Here is a 19,079-nt window from a genome sequence, read left to right as displayed (position 1 = left end):
ATTTGGGCTAAGGAAACATGGTTAATGTGGCAGCTCGGGGCTGGTGAAGCAACCACGGTGGCCCGTAGCACAGAAAGTGGGCAGTGTCACCCAGGAGTGGCAGACTGAGGGCACTGTGCACAGCATGCCCCGCAGCGCTGCATTGTTGGCAGCACACACCCCGGGCTGGCGGCACGCCTGGGAAATAAACGCTGAAAGATGAAAGCAAGCCAATGTGGGAGGTAGCAGCCAGCTCAGTTTCCAGCCTCTGATCACCTTCTTCCAAGTGGTGTTTCCTCACAACATCCCCTTGTCCTCCTGCAATGCACAGATCATTGCCCTCCATCAGGAAAATTAATTGCCTTAGGAAAGAGGGGGTTGCCCAGAAATTTCCCCAGGGAATTGCTTTTCATTCAAGGGTGTGTGCACACCCTGAGAAAGGAGGTGATCTGATTTCTTCCAATAGGCTCATTGCAGCCTCATAGTTTGGAGCACCCACAACAGTCCATGGCTTTCTCATATCCTCCCCAGTCTTACTGACAGAGCTCTTCAGATGCCCAACACATGAGTACAGAAAAGCCAAGGCAAGCTCCACCATGCTTTAAGGGCTCAGAGCTGGTCCCTTACATCAATGCTTCCTCATAAAATCAAAGTGTGTCCTACAGCTGTGTGGGTCAGGTTGGTGAAGCCTGGGCCTGATAACTACCAGCTGCACAGTCTCCATCCTGCTGAGCTCTGCCCATAGCCTAGCTCTGCTGGTATTAGGAATTGTTCTTCTTGTTTATAGCATGTAGCAACCTATTTCCTTGCTTTTCCACCATCCTATCATCAGATCTTTAAAATGAAACAAAGCAGTTGATTATTTCCCTCCAGCCAGTTATAAGTTCTTTGCCCTAGTAGCGGGCCAGCATGTCAGGTGTTTTCATGAGATGAAAACTGTCGGCTGAACCTTAATCCTGACAAAAACGGTAACATCAAGAGTACCCGCTCTACAAATATAAAGAGATGTAGCAAATCTGAGGGTTTATGTTACTAAAACTTTATACTTCTGATAAGTTTTAGACATCTAGCATAAAAATTTTTACTGCATACTGGAAATGAAAAGCTACCATTTCCTACAGAATTAATTAAAAAGTGAAACAGCCTATAAATTGAGGTTAAAACTGACTTATAGAACTTTTATACAAATGGAGTCAGTGTTGGATAACTGCAGAAAAGACTGTTGCGGTTTAACCCCTGGCTTCATCTTTACATCTTCCCTTCAGGTATTTATACACATCATTAAGATCCTCTTCTAAGCCTTCTCTTCTCCAGCCAGAATAGCCCCATCTCCTCCAGCCCCTCTTCACAGGAGAGGTGCTCCAATCCCCTAATCCCTTAGCGACCCTCTGTTGAACTTGCTCCAGCAGCTTTGTATCTCCCTTGTAGCGAGGAGCTTTGCAGGTTCAGCCTCACCAGTGCTGAGGAGAGGAGCAGAATCAACTCCCTCAACCTGCTGGCAACATGCAGCCCTGGATACTGTGATCCTTCTCTGCATCAAGGGCGTGTTGCTGGCTCATGTTCAACTTGGTGCCTACCAGGACCTTCCGGCCCTTCCCACAAAGCTTCTGGGACAGCCCCTGCATGTACAGGCACCTGGGGCTGCTGCTCCCCAGGTGCAGGACTTTGCATTTCCCCATGCTGAACTGTTAACCAGATCCTGGCTATGCTGGCTCTATATTTATTTTGCCTGTTGTTGCTACGTGTTAGCACATTCTTTCTTGCACTGTTTATGTAGGGCTGCCAAGTGGCAATTTAGCTGCATTTGTGCGGGGTGCACATGAATCCTTCATGAGTGCTACCCTGCTCTAGAAATGTTAATTCACACATCGGCCTCATCAGTATAATTTTGAATGAAACTAAAATCAATTATGTATGTTTTATTATATTTTTCATCCTCTTCCAAGGTGCAGAATTGCTTATACAGTGTATTATTTCATCTTTGGGGTTTTTTGCTGGTAATGTATATGCTAGGCTGTGTTCTGTATACTGAAGTATTTTAAGCTGTCTCTTCTTCAAGCTAATCCAGGGTGGTTACCTCAGATTCTGCTCACAGGGCAAGTGCTGCACCTTCTCCTGGAGCACTTGGTGGCTTCCATTGAACTTGTTTTAGTTTGTTGAGATTTTCCTTGCATTTTCTGACCCCAGACTGGACACTATTCAACCAGTACCTGAGCAGAAATAAACAATCACTTTCTTTGGCCTACTGGCTATGCTTCCAGTGGTGTGACCTGGGATGCTCTTGGCTGCCTTTGCTGCCAGGACACACTGCTGGCTCCTGGCCAACGTGCTGTCCAACGAGACCCCACATCCTTTCCTGCAAAGCTGCTCTACAGCCCATCAGTCCCCACCCTGTACTGTTGCAGAGGCCTGTTCCTTCCCAAGTGCAGGACCTGTCAAATTTCCCTCTGTTCGTCCCTGCTGAGTTTCACAGGCTTCCTGCCAGGTCATTCCCCTGCCGGTCTCCATCCATTTAAATGGCAGCTCTGTCCTTCCGCACTGTTCCTGCTTTAGCACCACCTGCAAGCTTGTTGAGCACACACTGTGTCCTCTTTAAAAGTTTGAGAAAGATGCCGAGAGAACCGGCTCCTGCCATTCTCTGCTTGCTGCTGCCTCCCAGTAGAGTAAACCCATGGACCCTTCCCTCGGAGCCTGACATCTATGCATCCTTTCTCATCTGAGTGCCCACCCTCTGCACTGGAGTGTCCCAGTGTGTCTGACAGACACAGGAAAATGTGATATGTTCTGCTACTTGGAATAGCAGCCGTCTTTTGGTGCTGCTGCAGCAGAGAGCGATTCCTTTGCCGACGTGATCAGATGTTCCTTCACCTTCACTTAGGGCAAGCCATGGATTTGCTCTCCATTACACGGAGGAAGGGAGACGAAACTGCTTCTAATGGGTTATTACTCCCAACAATACCGACGTGTCTCCAAGGGCCTCCACGAGTAAGCTTTTCCTACTCCCTGCAGCGTGCAAGGAGCCGCCCGACGCCTGCAGGCGCAGTGCCGGGGCGGTCCCTGCCTGCGCAGCATCCGGCCGCCTCGGGAGCTGTACTGTCAGAAGCCAGCTTCCCACCGCCGTTCCCGTTCCGCCTCTGACGCCGGCGGTCGCGGGGAATTCCGGCTCCCGGCGGGGCGGGGCTCCGCTCGCCCGCCCCTTCCCTACCGCCCGCCCCCGCACGTGACTCCGCCCGGACCCAAGATGGCCGCCGGCCGGCCAGCCCATTCCCGGCGCGGGCATCGCGCCCGACTCCAAGATGGTGGTCAATGGAGGCCACCGGAGACAGCCTAGCGGGTCAGTGCGAGCGCCGTGGCCCGGTTGGCTGGGCGACGCCCCGCCCCCGCCAACCCGCCGCTCCCATTGGCGCCGCGGGGGGCCAGGCCGGCTCTCATTGGCCGGCGAGGTGTCGCTCCCGGTGTCTCCGCTCCGGGGCCCGGGGAACTATTTTACATTGGGCGGAGGGAGGGAGGGGGCTCGGTCCGGTCGCTCCGGGAGCGGCACCGGCGGCGGGCCCGGGCCGGGGATGCTACGGGCGCTGCCCCCGCCGGGACGGCGCTGAGGCGCCGCTGCCCCCGCCGGGACGGCGCAGCGGTAGGTGCTGCCTCCGGTCGGGGCGCGGGCGCGGCGGGCGGGCGGGACCTGCCTGCGCCGCTCCCCCCCCGGCGGCCGCGGGCGGCCGCGGCCCCGGTGCCGCCCGCCGAGGCCGCGGCTCCGTGCGGGAGGGAGGCGGGAGCTGCCTCCCTGTCCCGGCCCGAGGGGGCCGGGGGAAGGGACGGCGAGGACTCGGCTGTACCCGCGGCCGGGAGAAGGGCGCCTCGGGCGGGGGAGGCGGGGAGCGGTGTGGGGGTGCGGTTCCGTTCGGTGCCGGCCGCCCCGCCGAGGGCTCGCAGCGGAGCCCCGCGTGCGGTGCTCGAACCTGCCCCGGCCGGACGGGGGTGCCCGGTGTCGGCACCCGGGGTGATCGTGGGGCTGGTGCAGGAGCGGCGGGGTGCTCGGCGGTCTCCTGTGTCCGAGTTTGCACGCACGGCTTGTCCGTATGGAAATCTCCCTGGCAGAATGACCACTAAAGAGACCTCAGGGCGTCCAACCTCCTTTTAACCCCTTCTGCGGAGGGGCGTGCGTTAAGCATCAGGCCGTCTTTCCTCGTGAACGCTCATAAAAGTTTGCAAGTGGTCCTTATAAGCCTCTGATTCGAAGTTGTGAATGATTTCTTGGAATTGTAGGAGTAGTAAATCGAGTTATTTCTGCTGTTGTTGTTAACTTTGTATTTCAATACTTGCACTGAATCACAGTAGCTTAATCCCATGGAATACATTTCTGTCTTTGAATATTTGTTTCATCGGGGTTGTGTATCATCTGGTGATGTGGTCTTATGAACCCAGCGTGTACAATAGTCTGTTTCCATTCCGTGAATACTTACAGAATCCTCCTCTCTTTTATTTTTTTCCCTCTCCTGGAAAGCTTGTTGAAGTTTTCTGCACTGTTTCTGATTGTAAGCGTTGCATTTTATGCTGTTCATCGTATGGCATCATATCCCATTCTGTGAGGTGTGATCCTTGGCCATAACACACAAACCAAAGATGCTTTTTCACTGGAGCTAATTCCAGTATTGTTTGGGAGTGTTACATCCATAGAAATCTTGAAGTGTGATCCGTGCACCTCAAGACCTTGTGTCATGAAAGTTTGTGCCATGAGAAGCGTGCACTGAAGATCTCATGCAGCTCTCAGCCTGAGCATAACCCCTGTTACCTTGAATATCCTCAGCTGATGAGTTTGCTGCAGTGAGACATTTGAAAGAAGGCAAGTTTCCAAGTTAGCAACCTCCTACTTCATTCAGTTGTCAGTCTGTAAACCAAGATACTCAAATGGACCTCATATCGAAGCCATAGCCTTAGCAATAGAGTTTCTGTCAGAACAGATTCAATTCTTTACATTTCTGTACATGACTAAGTATGGCAGAGTGAATTAACTATACTTCTCAGGCAAATTATTTGTCAGTCCAAAGCAAACTACAGAAAGAGAGAAAACAAACCAATTTTGTGACCTGGTGGACTGAGTGGATGAAATTCTGATTTTCCAGTTGGTCTAAATGCCCTGCCTCTACTCTGGTTTTCAGGATTGCATTAGCGATACAAATCAGGCGGTGAATTCAGACAGTTGGGTAGCAGTAGCTTGACACGACTTCATGTGTATGAGAGCATTGGAAAAATGGCTGAGTTAGTCCTTGTAGGAATATCTAGAATTTCTCTTCTGATGCTCTTTTAATGATGGCAGGTACATCTAAGAAAGAGTGAGCCAATGCAAGGGGTTAGAAATCAACTGTGTTCAAGCAGAAAGGATTTTTTTTTTTAACTCTTCTTTGAAACATGTGAAACCTGTCACTCTGCAGCAAGGTTCTAGAGAGATGACTGTTCTTCAAATTAGATGTTTCTGTGATGGACATATAACCAAAAATGGTATAACATGCATTTTTGGGGCTCATTCATTATGCTTAGAGATGGATTTTAGTCTAATCAAATAACAGTGATGGTTTTTAGTAATAAAGCACCTCATCTTGTGATATCTCCTGAAAAATAGCTAAATTTTTGATAGATGCTTCATGGATTCAGATCACTCCATGTAACTTCCATACAGCAATTTTACCTATTCTTAAAATTTATTTAAACTGGTGATATTTTATTTATTCTTGCAAATAATGAAAACAAATGTAAAATCTAAACTATATATCTTTTCGTTTACTAAATTGTACATTCCTGACTTCATAGATGAAAAAACTTTTGATGTAAAGGCTTCATCATAAACTCCTAAAATACTGATTTTTATTCCAAAGTATTGGAATAGGTTGGCTAGTTAAGTAATTCCTGAATAACTGTCTACTTTAGGCTGATTTCCTTGTTTCCCCAAGAGCTGTGCTTCCTAGTTTCAGCCTTAGGGGAAATTAGCACTTGGTTTTTACCTTGTGGTGTTTGTGCCTAGAGGCTTCCGGGAGATGCAGGGTTTGGTTGTACAACATGCAGTGCCTCCCCTCCACCTGATCATGGCCTGCATTCTACTGAGTAGCCCTCTGTCTTCCAAAGATACCCACCTCATTTAAAAAAACATGTTTTGATTTATGGGGTTTGAGGTCTGAAGGATGATCAGCTTTTCTGATATGCTGACCTGTGCATTAGTTTGAAACAAACATGCAATTGCTCCATTAAATAAGAAGTGCCCTGGAGTGATATGTATTTGTGTGGTTTGGTTGTTGGACAGATTATTTTAATCTTTGAGCTATATCTAGTTAAAATGTTGTATTTAAAATTTAGTAAATGTATGCTATACCTTCTGGAGCCCTTATACTTTGTCAGCTTGATAAATTAACTTTGACACACTGAATATTTTTCACCAGCTAACGTAGCTGTTAGTTAAGTTAAATAAAGGAGAAGAGCCCACATGCTCTCTCCATGCATACAGCTGGACATTTCTGTTAAATTTTTCAACAAAAATGAAATTTTGATTGGTTCTTAAAGCTTCATGAATACACTAATTGGTGAATCATCTGATGTGCAGTTTAGTTTCAGGAAATATGAAATGGCTCACTAACTTCGTAGTTACAAGATTATGCAGACCTTCTGAAAATCTCAGTAAGAAAATGTGCGCAGTGGTGGTGGTTGATATTTTTGGCTGTGAGAGAGGTTGGCTAAAACTCAATGCAGTTATGCATAGTCTGCACTAGTTTATATGGTAGGCACTCACTTGAAGAATGATCTGGAAGGAAGAAGGAATAATTTTACAGGTTTATCTGCTCTTGGGACCTTATCCAGATTTTGCTGAAGAAGTTTGCAGTCAGGAACCTCTTCTAGCTCTGTAACAGGTCCTGAACATAGTTGCTTTTCACCCTGTGTTTTTATAGTGCCGTGGTTGTTGAATTCTTCGGCCTTAATGTTGGACAGCTGCAAAACATTTAAAGCCTATCTATGAAAGATTGGGATAAGAAGGAGGGGGAGATGGAGGCTGGCCCAGATAAGTAATACTTCTTGAGGACTCTGAAGTATTTTCTTTATGCAGCCCTATACGGTGTGTTCCGGGCTAGCTGGAGACTACTTGATTATGTACTGCATTATCAACTGAAGCATTTAAAGCAGTACTCTTTTCTTGTGAAAGTTTGAATCTTTACAGTAGTTGAAGAGTCAGAGAAGTCAGGAATTTGGTTTTCTCTTTGTTGCAGCAGAATAATAGCAATTTCAGTGCAGTACATAACTACTCTATGTAAACTCAAGGTTTTTACAACAAATATTTTTACTGCTGTTGTGGGTGCATGGAGCATTCCTTAAGATACTATTGTATTGCAATACCTGTGGTGAGCACCACTTTCTTAGAGGCAGAAACTTTTACAGTGTTTGTAAGTGCTTCAGTGATTTTGGACTGGAGCACATTTACAGAGGTGAAATTTGAGGTATTGCTTAAAAATTTAAGTGGAGTATGATTAATCAAAAATAATAAAATATTTCTGCAATACTAAATCTGATGCATTTTTCTTTCTCCTCAGCAGAATGAATTTTAATAGTAATTCAATGGTCAGCCTGGCTCCCAAGTAAAATAACTTGGGCCTCATTGCTCAAGACTCAAATGTCAATCATAGGATTAAGAATTGTAATTCTGGGATGAAAAATGTCTGGCATTTACTACCTAATATTCCCATAGTAGAGACTCAAGGACTGCAGTTGAATGAATTAGGCTTGATCAAAACTCTGATAAAAATTGATCAAGATAATATCTTAGACTTTTTGGCCTCTAATAACAAAAAGTTAGCTTGTAGTAGTGCTTTTGCCAGTTTGACTTAATTTTATTCATGGAACTTGCCCAGCTAAGGATGAACATGTTTAATGGGGTAGACCCTGTTTCTTGAAAAGAACTTAAACAGGAAACTTCCATCTCCAAGGTGTCTCTAACTTCTGATACTTGGGATTTCATCTGCTTGGGTACATCTATTTTTATATCAAACTACATACTCTGCCTCTGTACCTTGAGTTTTGGGTTTTGCAGCAAGACGTGCAGCACTGTTTGATTTACTGACTGATTTATTTGTGGAAAAAGTACCTCTTGCTAAATTTTGGTTTGGGGGAGCTTTTATATTTGGGATCTGTGAAGGAGGTATTTTAATCATTCCACTAGTGCATTCACTCATCAATTTTATCAAAATAAATTTTTTTTAAATTTAAAATTTTCTCAAAAAGTTAAAATTTCTATTGAGTTGTGTCTTGCAGTGTTTTTGATTTAGTAGATATGATTTCTCATTTGTTGATCTTACTCATGGCTTGGGAGATGAGGATAACAATGTATTTTTAAGCTGTCAATGCATTGTGGTGGCAAAATTATTAGCAGTTAAGATTGAGAGGTCTGGCTAAGGGTTATCTTTACTCCAAGAACATTCCTTTCAACCAGAAGCTGGCAATCTGATTGTTTCCGACTTTGCATCTCAGATTGGGTAATACCAGGCCATCCCTGTAGGCTCCACCACGAGCCATCTCCATATTGTCATGTTATTTATTGCCAGAGTCCTCATTAGATGTGTGGCTGTCTAGCAAAAGACCTAAGGAGTCCATCCCTCCCAGGAGAAGGTACCTGGCTTTGTTAACATTGATATGATTGCTTTTCCTTGCCTTTCTCTGAAACAGTGTATGGTTGGGTCTCTGCAATCACTTGGCAGAGAACCAGGAAAGGTGCTGTCAATGTTCTCTCACTGTGATCATAGTTAATAAAGCTTCTGTTTGACTTGTCTTAAATTGCACTTGTGTTATTACCCATTTGGAGTCCACAGATTCTCTGACACAGTTTCTCCATTTTTATTCAACTGGTTCATTTAATCCACACTGTTCTAATTTCTTTTTTCCTCTGGGTTAGTTGGTAGTGGGTTAAGGGAGACCAACTCTTGGGTGTGTGACAGGGCTTGGGGGTACAGGGGGGTGATGGTGTTATGTTGTCCCTTCAGACTGCAGTGACTTGTTCTCTCTTAAGTCTGCTCATCCAGCCACTCTCTTCAGGTAAGGAAAGTCTCTTTTCAGTGAGTGAAGTTTCTGTTGCCAGTATCTCACTGGGTATTTTGGCAGGTTCTTGCTAGCAGTTTAACTCATTTGGACATTTGACATGATCTAAAACTTTGGCAACAAACCTGATCTTTGATTTTTTGCTTTAATTTTATTGTTCATAGTACATTGAGACCTTAATGCAGATTGACACAGTGATGGTAGATTGGAATATAAATCAGATGTAAAGTTTCAGTACAAACCAGCTTTATCATCAAAAATGTGTGTGGTTTATCCACCAAATAAATTCCTCATATTGATTATTCTTAAGATCTGGTCAACTTATGGAAGCAAGAGCTTTGACAACAGGAGCTCTGGTTCTTACAGATGTAAAACAGATTATGTGTCATAATTTGGATTTAAATTATGAGATTGAAAGTGTTGATTGTATAGTATATTTTGGAGAATGCAAAAGTGCTATTTCTGGCTTTAAAAATGCTGAACTGCAGAGTACTGACTCTGGGAGAGGATATGAGGGCTGTGTTAAAAATTAGTTCACCTGTTCTTGTATTCTCTACTGGGCAGCATGTATTGGCCAGACAGGTTTTTTATTAGGTGTACCCTGTGTCAGGACTATTCTTATGTTACATCCCATTACTGTATTTCAGGAGTGTGTCGTCTGCCTGTTAGTATTTGCTGACATGATTAGCATATAGCCTGGTTTGGCAATTGACAAATTCTGTCCCATCTGAATTATGACATTGTAATTGTTGGTTTCTTTCCATAACTTAGTTCTCTTTACTTGAGAATATTTGAAATGGTCTTTTTCAGAAAATATGGCTTTATACTTGACACTTAGCATAAGGTGCACTGGTAAAGTTGTAGAAATACTGATTTTTTTTTTTAACCCCTATTCAGTTAGTCTGTTTGAGAAAGAAAATCCATTTCTTGTTCTTCGTGAGAAAGATAACTTAGCAATTAGTCTTCCAGTATTACAATTCCAAATTAAATTCTCTTAGGTCTTCTGTGGTTCTTTCATGTCTCAGTTAAATTATTTCCAAATAATTTAAGTGTAGACACAATCTACACAGAGTCTATATTATAGAAGTATTTTTATTGAATTGTATTCTAGCAAAAGTTATCTTAATAAACACACAGACTCTTTCAGATTGACCTGATGATCTCCCGTTTCCCTTACTGGAACTAAAAAGATAAAATCTGGGAATCAGTCAGGAGTTTTCATTTTTATAATGTTCAAATAGTTGTGTTGGGAGAAGTGAGAAAGCTGTTTTGCCTTGAGAGTCTGTGTTGCCCAGTATCAATTGTCATGTGCAGATGATATGGTTTTGTTTTCTCAAATTCCTTGGGGTCTGAAGCATTTGCTAGAGGATTTAGCATTTTTGTCAGTAGAATTGTTAGTCCCCATGAGCATACAACATGGTTTTGTTCTCTCAAACTCCTTTACGAGTGAAGTGTCTGTTAAAGGAATTTCAGTGGTTTTGTCAGAATAATTGTGACTAACATTCAAAACTGTCAAGTAATTGCACACACTATAGCTCAGAGTTGCTTATGAGGGAGACTGATGACCATTGTTGAACAAATTTTTTATTTTGATATTTGTCCAACAGTTGTGAACAAAATACATGGGGTTTGGTGCCTTAAGGTCCAGATCCAGACCAGTAGAGCAACTGGTGTCTGAAATAGTAGTAGGCATCTTGTATCTTAAATCAAGGTTTGGACTTAGATTCAGTATGGCACTAGTTTTGGAAAATAATTGTGTTTTATATTCTGTATAATTCAGGAAAAACTGACTTTTTGTTGATTGAGCTTACACTTCCTTTCAGGTATGAACCTGATTTCTTAAGTAACTTGAAAGTTTGAAGTGTTCTTAGTGTTCTTGCTTTGAGTGTTGTTTGTTTTGTCCCTTCCCCGCATTTCATGATCATTGTTGTATTTTTTGGTGACTGAGGTTTAGCTTTTTTCACAACTAGTTTTCATCAGAATTTTAAAAATAGAAAAAAATAGCAATGTACCATTACTTGTCTCTTTGACAGTACCTATATTTAAGTACATATGGAAATCCCTGTTGTAGTGTGCTCTATAGGAACTTTACAGCCCTTTTTCAGCAGTAGCTTGTGTGGGTAGAAAATATTCTCCTGGAGTATCATAGATGACAATAGATAGCAGAAACTGCAAATCTTCAGCTTATTTTGGGAATAGTTTTTAAGATAGAAATTATTTGGGTTTCAGTCCTGGAAGTTCTTGCTTATAGGCTCAAAAATTTTCGCATTATGAAGCCAGTTATTGTTTTTGTTTTTTTTTTTCTGTTATGCAAATAATTCAGTAGAAGCAAAAACTGCAGAATGTCTACATAGCCCATGAATTCTATATTTTTTAAGCATTAGTCAAATATGAAATGTTCATCAATTTTGCACCATGATAAGCCAGTTGTTTCAATGGTAGTAAAGTTAATGTGGCATACTAATAGCATATCTGTGCATGGCTGATGAATGTGTGATCCTTGTACTTGCTTTAAAGCCTGTAATAAGTGAAAAGAATCTTGATTTGACAGTTTCATTGACAGTGGCATGTGTAATTTCACACAAGTTTCCTAATGGGACACCTGCAGTGGTGTTTTCTGTTTTCCTGAGAAATACAGAGGCACCACGATTTTTGGTTTTACTTTGTTCATAATTGCAGAGAGCAGTAAGTAAAATGAACCTGAAAACTGTAGAAAAAAGAGAATAATGTTCTGTAAGGAGATAAAATGCCATACAGTTACAGTTTATGATTTGTTCTTTACGATGAAATTTCATAAAATCTTATTTCTCCTTTTTAATAATAATGCTTTTTTTTTTTTTTGAAAGAAGTTTGATACTGCAAAGATGAGCAAAGCAGAAGTTTTCCTTTTTGTTATGCAGTACAAATCTAGTAGGAGAATGTTCAGGGTCCATTCTCAGTTTTCCCCTGTAAACTCACCACTTGTATCTCATTTTCTGGGTTCTCACTAATGCTGGGCTTGGTTGCTTCTTTTACTCGTAGACTTGCTTTTCTTCATACTATTAAGTTATAGCTGGAATGCCAGCAAATCTACTTTGCAGTTTAATTTTGGCTGACTTCAAGAGGGTCAGTAATTACAGTTACTGTTTCCAGCAAGTTGAGTTTTTCCAGAAGTCTTTTTATGAAGAATGTGACTGTGGATTAATTGAACGTAAAAATGAGTCAAAAACTTTTTCCTGCCAAAGGCAAATATAGGAGTAGGTGCTAGTAAGGTTTTCAAAACTCTGTTACCTAGGTAATTTGTAGATGTAGTGCAAGCTGTTGCCCAAAGAAGCATAAAACTGGTTTAATTTAGTGAGAAAGTTACTGGAGTACAGCTTACCTGTAAAACAGACAGCAATTCTCTGCAAGTGTTTTAGTTTTCACTCTTACAAGCAAATTGATGTTGAGATATTTTTAAAACCTACTGCTGCCAGGCTTCCCGTCAACAGTAAGGTCGTCATCTCTAAAGCATGGTACCCTGTCTTTTTTCAAGTTATTCTGAATTCAGAGGGGACAATAAGTTAGCAGTTGTTGATTTAAGAATATGCTGACATCATGGATGACATACCTAACAGAACTTCTTCTCTTCTGCCTTGCTTGTTTATGTGCCATCCTCCAGTCTGGAGGGGCTTAAGAGGCAGCCGTGGTGCTCTGAGGCAGCAGGATGACGTACTTTAGTCATTCAATGGCGTGTGAGAGTACTCAGCTGATGCCTCTCTTCTGAAGGATGTTTAGTTCTGTGGTTTCATTAATCACTGTGAGTTTTCCTTATGCCCAGGATGTACTTTTCTTTTATAAAAACATCATAGTATTGCTCTAAGGAATGATCCAAAGGGAAGCATTTTGCAAACATAGAGGAGCTTGTTGTTAGCATGGGAAAATAGTCTTGGTCTTTGCTGTTGGAAACCCTTGTGATTTGTATACAAGAATTGTGGTGTTACAAACACAGCTATGTATGAAAATACTCTGGTCTTTGATTTGGGATAGTGATGAAAGCCAAATCTGGAAAAGAATATCAAAGTACAGAGGTAACTCTGTTGCAAAATCTCACTAGTGGGCCTACCAATATAGCACTGTTTGCAAATCCTTTAAGTATAGCTGAATCCAGTACTCCTAATCTTTGTGTCCCACTCATTTAGCTTTGCATGTTATTTTGTCTTTTTACTAAATTTGGAGTTGAACTGTGTTAAGCTCTAAAGGGAAGTGATGCCTCTACGCAGGAGCTAAGCCTGGAGCTCAAATAAATATGTGTAGAAGGTTGCTACTCGAAAGGCTTTGCACAAGCATACCTGTCCTGTGTGTGCAGGACTCAAGTAGCTAGGGGTAAACTGTGTATTCATGCATTTTGCTTGTTGTGGGAGTAGACAGAAAGAAGACACTTGAGCCTCCTTGGTGAGGAGCAGCAGCAAAGGAACGTACCACGAAGTGAGGAAAGTGGGGTTCTGTGCCATCCTTGCCGAGCTGAAGTTGGCAGTGTGTTGGCAGTAGCACAACCACAGGTGCTGTGGTGCCAAACTGGTGTGTGATCCCTGGGCTGTAACACAGTGCCAGCCTCGTAAAAGAGTTATTTCTGCTTTTGCATCTTTCTCCCTTCTCATCAGGTAGGAAGGACATATGACCGTGGAAATCTGTTGTGGGAATATGTTAAGTCCTTGCATCCAGAGGCACGCGGCAAAGCTGGTGCAAGGCCTGGAAGCATTGTCTGGTGAGGAGCAGCCAAGGGCTTTGGGCTTGTCTTGTTTGGAGAAAAGGAGGTTGAGCATGACCTCATTGCTCTGTACAGTTCCCTGAGGAAGGGAAGTGGAGAGGGAGGTGTTGAGCTTTTCTGCCTGGCATCCAGAGATGGGATGTGTGGGAATGGTTCAAAGCAGCTCCAGGGCAGGTTCAGACTGAACATTGAGAAGCATTTCTTCAAACACTGAAACGGGCACCCTGGGGAGGTGGTCGATGCCCCAAGCCTGTCAGTGTTTCAGAGGTGTTTGGACATTGCCCTTAAAACATGCTTTAACTTGGTCAGCCCAGAATTGGTCAGGCAGTTGGAGCAGGTAATTATTTTAGGTGACTCTCAACTGAAATACTCTATTCTATAGAACAAACAAGCTAAAAAAAATCCCCAACAACAAAAACAAAAAGTAATTAGACAAAGGTAACTTTGTACCAAATGTAGCTGTGTTCAAAGGTGTTGCAATTTTAGTCTGAATGGGGTAGTGCTGGTGTAGTGATACTTCAAGTAGCTTATTACAATTGCCCATAGTGGGAGTTGAACAACAGCAACTGGATGTAAAGAGTTAATGGCCATGGCTGTTTCTGCTTTTACTTATATATGATTGGAATTTGTATAGAATGTCCCGGACTGCTTATAAGAGAGTCAGAAGAGTGAAGGAAAAATACTCTCCTTGTGTATTTTCTTACAGTTGAGGTGGGGTTTTTCCCCTCTTTAAACTCTTTGAGGGGTCTTATCTTGCCCTTCTGGACTTTAGCTCCTGTTTGCTGTAGGCCTAAAAGTCCTCTACTGTCAGTATTAAGAGAATATTGTCTTTGTATATACCCATGTTGCTTCTTCGCTTGTTCACTCTCTTAGGATGGAGCATGATACTGTTTGAGATCAAGGCTGTGAAGTCTTCCAGTTGAGTCTGTCTCTGAGGCTTGTGAAGGTCACTCTGATTTACCTGCAGATTTTTTCAGGAAAAAATAACATGGTATAGAGTGTTAATGTTACCTGATCACAATGAGTAAACAAGCAATTGGAATTTTTAGAAAGGAAGATGGTATTATATTTTATTTGTGTGTCCTGTGCTGTCATTTCACTGAACCTGACACTGGTCATCACACAGATAACTCTTAGAGTGTTCAGCTGTTGACCCAGCCGTTTGCAAAGTCAGAATGAACAATTTGAATGGTTTGATTTTGTATCATTGACAAAGCATCCTGTTTTGTTATGCAGCTGTAAACTTCTGTAACAAAGAGCATTGCTGCTTAAGTGAAAGTGGGAGTTCACACAAGTCATTGTTCCCAGTGGTGTTCTTCCTTCAGCTGTTCCTGCCATAGATAATAGGAAGTGTTGGAAAAATTTTAAGAGATGGTGTATTCAATCATTTATAACTTTCCTGATCTCTGATCTCTTGGACCGAAATACTTTAAGCCTTTTCTTTGCCTTGAGTTTAATTTTGTTTAAAGCTTTTTGCCAAAATTCTTCATCTGTTTTCGGAAACAGAACTAGAATAATTGTGCCATTTTTTTAATGTCAGTCTCTACTTTGAAATATTGTAGTGCACCTCTGAACTGGAACATTTACATGAAATTTGTCTGTGGGCAGCCTCTGGCTGAGCAGTATTGTTTTAATTTTACATGAAAATCTGTCAAAATTGAGCCAATTCTCTTCTTGAAAATTTCTGATCTGGATGTGGCAGTTTTTTGTTTTGTTTCGTTTTTTGTGGGGTACCCTGGAGATTCTCTGCATTCAGTATGCTTAGCAGGATTTTTCTTTCAAGTACATTTCTGGGCTGCAATAAGCTGTGCAGAGCATGGGAGCCAGAATTGTCCCAAGTTAATTGATTGAGGGGGTCCTATGGCACAAAGCCAGCTGGGAAATCTCTGAGACAGCCCTGACATGTGGCAGCTCCAGAATCATGCACTTGTTTCTCCTCCTTTCCTGTCCCATTGGCTCTGCAGTATCTCCAGACTCCTGCCAACACTGGTATTTAGACTGTGACTTCTTGTTAAGACTCAAGAGAAGCTGAGCTAAAGCTTTGCTTCTTCTGTATCTGAATGTCTTTGTTACTTGTGAGCATAATGAGGATGGCACTCATCACACTTGAGTAGCTAGTTGTAGGGGGGTGCTCAGTCACTTCCCACACACAGGGTCTATGCATTTGGTCAGGGCTGATTGCTGTGACAGCCAAAAAAACTCAATATGATTCTTCAAAGACCTTCACAGATACAATCTCAAAAGACTACTGGGCTGATGAACCTAAGGGTATTTTTCCTCAGGAGTTCCAAACTGGACCAAGTTTATCAACTTTTGTAAAGATAGCAGAAGGTACTCCACACCAAGGCTGAATTTCCTGAATTTATAAAATGAGGAGGTGGCTTTTTAAAGGCAACCAAAATGTAACTTTTTTTGACATTTTTCCGACAACTTAGACTTTAAAGAACTATTTTAGGTAGCTACGCAGCCTGTGAAATTCTGACCAAATCAGAAAGCTACAGAAAGTGATTGAATGTGTCTGATGATGAGGAAGCATTAGATAATAGTAATAAATAAATTATTTTTTAAAAAGGAAAAAGAGAAAAAAATATTTTCAGAATCATGTCCCTCCCATTGGGAAAAGACTTTGGGGCCACCAAGTAGACAGACTTTCTTTGCTGTTTTTAAGGTGACTAGTTTAAACTTTAAGACGGCCTTGCCTGTTGACACAGTACAGCTGAAAGATTCTTTTTTCAAATGCATTTCCCCTGTAGCAAAATCTGTGTCAATTATGTGTGAGAGAGCTTTCCCTGAGTTTCATTGCTGTGCTTCTGCTGAACCAGCAGCAGAGCCCACTGTGGCAGTGTGAACTTCTCAGGAAGTTGGTGCCTGCTGGATCAGGTGCTTCTTTTCCATGTTCATTTAGTATAGGAGCAAACAGATTTGGCTGTAAGAATGTTCTAGTCTGGCTGCTGATCAGAATTCTTATGACAATAAATAGTTTTTCTTCAAATCATGACAGATTTTAAGTTACCTATAAGTTCATTTTGTATGTCTGTGTGCCACTGGTGCCAGTACAATCAGAATTTTGTAGTGTTGTGTACAGTCAAACATTAGGCAGTGTTCTGGGGTTTTCCCTCCCCCCACCTAAGTGGCAGACTCCTGCCAATCTGTAGCAGAAGAGTTTGAGATCTCTGAACTTGCACAACTGGTTTTAGTTATTTGGACCCTACAACTTTATATAATGGTTTGAAGCGTGCTCAAGCTGTGACTGTTCATAAGTATTTTAAGAAAATGTCTTCATTTTCATCTAGTTTTGAATCTAGAATTTGGAATTCGCATTCTTGTGATCACCGTGCATGTTTTTGTTCAAGAATTCCTGGTCCCTGGGTGAAAGTAGTTAGATGTGGAAATTGCCATGTCTTATAATGACTTTTTAAAAATTTATTTTTACATCAAGAATCAAAGTATTTTTCATCATGGAGGATACTTAAGAATCACAGTTTTCTGAACTCATTTATTGAACAGGTTGTTCTTGTGCTCTGAAAATGTTCCTGTGCTTTATAAAAAGCACCAGAAAATGTCTAGTCTTTCAAGTAGCAGTTGAACCACCTTTTTGGAAAAAATAAAGGTGAATATTTCTTATATTTCTATATTAATAGTTTCCCCTGTTAACAGTGTTACAGTTCCTGATCTGAAGGGCACAATGTTTTTTTTTCTAGATGAGAGTTAGTCTTGAAGCTAAATTTTAGTTTTTGCTTTACAGTTAAGACTTTGATTTAATCTTTCATTTAATAAAACATGTTTCAGGTTATAAAGAGAATCTGGGTTACAGTTAAGGAGTAGGTTTCACAGAAATGGCTAAACCAGCATTAATGGCTCACTGCTGCTGGTAGACATGGTTCTTTTCCCTTCCTCTCTTTGCATAAGACTGGAAATTCTTCTACCTCCATGCTATGGCTTGTCTCTTCTGGCTTCTTTTTCCTCATTGAAGTGCTGTTTGTCTGTCTGGTGCTTCCATTGATTAGCTTATGGTGAAAATGGAGGTCAGATGAATGTTGGAACTGATGCAAGGGGACGGGAGGGAAGCAAGAATATCCCTTTTAATAGGAGCAAAGCAGTGGTTAATTATCATGGGCTATCACCCTTAGGGTGCCCTTTCTATGGCTAAATTCTGTCCATGAGAAACAACCTAGAAAGAACTGTACTCTTCAATAGCTGCCCTCTGACAAGCTTATCACTCAGTAATCATTGATGTAGGTTTGCTCAATTTTCTGTGGTGCTGCAGACTCTTCCTACATGAAATGCAGCCTCTTAAGCCGTTAGAGAATCCCAGAATAGGTGAGGTTAGAAGGGTCTGCAGTGGATGATCTGGTCCAGCCTCTCTGCTCAAGCAGGGTAAGCCATTCATGCAACTGAGTCTCTGCTTTCACAGGGCAAAAGAGCATTACGGTTTTATTAGTCCCATGCAGCTGGCAATGGTGTTGTAAATGTAAATGGTGTCATTTTTCTGGTCTGTTCCTTTGCTGCATCTTCTTGGAGTTCCTGCAGCCTGTAAGTTGTATTCATCCATATCAGATAGGAGCCCTTGGATACCAAGCAGCTTTCCAATACTGAACGAGCCAGTGTGCAGGTATTCAAGTGGTATCACAGGTTAGTGAGTTGTCTTTTTAGATAGGCCATTTGCCTATTGGTTAATAGGAATGCCCATTAGCTAACCAGTGGATTAGTGATTCATGGCTAGGGTCTTGCTGCAACAATCCTTTAGAGATAACTGGAGTTGGCTTTTGGATTGGACAGATGATTTCAAAAGAAAAAGCATTTATATATTTTGAGAAGAATTTAGGAGCTAACCAAATACGATAATTTTTCTTAGAAAATTCTCATCCTGTGGGGGCTCACTTATATAACATGCACAGGTGCTTCTTTGCTAGAATAAGCATTTCATTAAAATAGTTTTTGTTTAACTGATTGTTTTATGTAAAATGAAGAAGATAGTCAATATGTGGCTGCATTTATTGTGCTATCCTATTTCATCTTCCTGTGCGATGGAGTCTAGCACCTTGAAGATAAGATAGTAGTGTAATAATCTAGTTAGCACCTCAGTTGTAATGGACTGAGGCTACTGATGCTCTTAAGAGAAAGGACCTGATTTTCTTATCAGTGCTTGTTCAATCTCTGTAATGCATATCCTGTGCAGGTAGTCATAGTCTTGCATTTCTGACTATAGGAGGGGTTAGATATTATTACTTGAAGCTTTTATGGTAAATCTTGATCCTGTGTTTTGAATCATGAGCATTCCTGTTTTGCATGGCACAAGGAACGT

General features: G+C 42.0%; 1 protein-coding gene across 1 annotated transcript in view; it reads left to right on the top strand.

The window, feature by feature from the left end:
• Positions 1–3,481: 3,481 nt before the first annotated feature.
• The window catches only part of SOCS5 (suppressor of cytokine signaling 5), a 31,249-nt gene continuing 15,651 nt past the window's right edge, over positions 3,482–19,079 (top strand). The window contains exon 1 of the mRNA XM_084201572.1: positions 3,482–3,610. The gene's annotated coding sequence lies outside the window, so the exon portion shown is untranslated. The remainder of the gene's footprint in view (positions 3,611–19,079) is intronic.

Source organism: Fringilla coelebs (genome assembly GCF_963513975.1).
Source record: "Fringilla coelebs genome assembly, chromosome: 3".
In the NCBI taxonomy this organism is placed as follows: Eukaryota; Metazoa; Chordata; class Aves; order Passeriformes; family Fringillidae; genus Fringilla; species Fringilla coelebs.
The sequence above is the reverse complement of the archived record's forward strand: the minus strand, read 5'-3'. Positions and strand labels throughout refer to the sequence as shown.